Source organism: Otolemur garnettii, unplaced genomic scaffold (genome assembly GCF_000181295.1).
Source record: "Otolemur garnettii isolate 467f Iridium unplaced genomic scaffold, OtoGar3 scaffold00046, whole genome shotgun sequence".
Lineage (NCBI taxonomy): Eukaryota > Metazoa > Chordata > Mammalia > Primates > Galagidae > Otolemur > Otolemur garnettii.
In genome coordinates, this window is record NW_003852441.1 from 1,631,509 (window position 1) to 1,632,837 (window position 1,329).

The window sequence follows — 1,329 nt, forward strand, 5'->3', positions numbered from 1 at the left end:
GGGCCCGGTCTGGATTGTAACCTGCCACATTAGGTGTATGTGCTGGCACCTTAGCCACTTGAGCCACAGGCGCCAAGTCAAATGTTTAATCTTAAAATAGTTTACTGAAAAGAAGGAAGGAAACATAGAGATCTCTCCTGGATTGAAATCTAAGAGAATTCCTTAAAGGAACCTTGAAGAGACACTGAATAAAGCACTGGAATTAAATACAATCTTGACTAACAGGTGTTACACAATTTTACTAATATATAAAGGGATGAATGTGGGGAACAAAAACCTACCAAGGACTCTTTTTGCTCCTTTTTTAGACAAAGATTACAGCAAGGGTTAATTTGGCTGCAGCTTTGCTCTCTATGATTTAGGTGTCTGCTCTCAAAGTTGTGAATCTGGAATTTCTAGTTTCTCTTTGTTACTTCGAGACCAAGGGGGAAGCTAGTCTAGTTTCACTTACAGAAAATGTGCAAAGTAGCCAGTTTTATTTTTCACTGTTGCTCTTGGTGAGGCAGTTGAAATTAAAAAGTTACTGAAAGAGCATTTTCAAAAATTACCCTGTCTTATTTTGAACAAATTATTAGGTGGACACTAACAAACAGACAAAAAAAACCCTACAATACAAACATTATAAAAAACAGATAGACCAATAAAGCAAAATGACAAATGGACAGGATAGAAAACACAAACGGAATTCAACAGACAAAAATTAGTCAGGCGCGAAGCCATGCCTGACCCCCCACTCAAATGCCTTCCCAGCCATGGGGCTGTGAAATCACATTTAACTCTTTCATTGACTCATTAATACAAAACTCAAAACATACAAAAGACACACAAACCAGAACCAGCACAGTTGACTGCAAAAACCAAGACAACCCAATAAAAGACTGCAATTACCAGAATAAGACTAGCCTGCACATCTGAACAGTCCAAAAGGCTGCTAATATTAAAACAGTCTAACAAGGAGCTGCAATCATGACAACACAAAAACAAACAACCCAAACCCATACTAGTGAGACAGGAAGATGTTTCCCTTCTGCCTTGGGAACAGGTGTCTCAGGCTGCATCCAGCCTAGCCTATTGTTCCCTCAGATTCCCTAGAGATCCAGACAGACTTACTCAAGGCACCACAATCAAATCACCAAAATGGAAAATTCGGAAACCTGTGACCCAAGTTTTTCGTGCAGCTGAGAGCCCTTGGGTGGAGAGACTTCTCCGAGGCCTTCCCCTGGAGCTGTCGGCCAGTGGCGGGACCAGGCTGGGGTCCAAGGGTGAGGATCTCACTGGGGCCCCCAGATGAAATAACCTTGGGGTTATAAATAAATAAACTCGGACCCA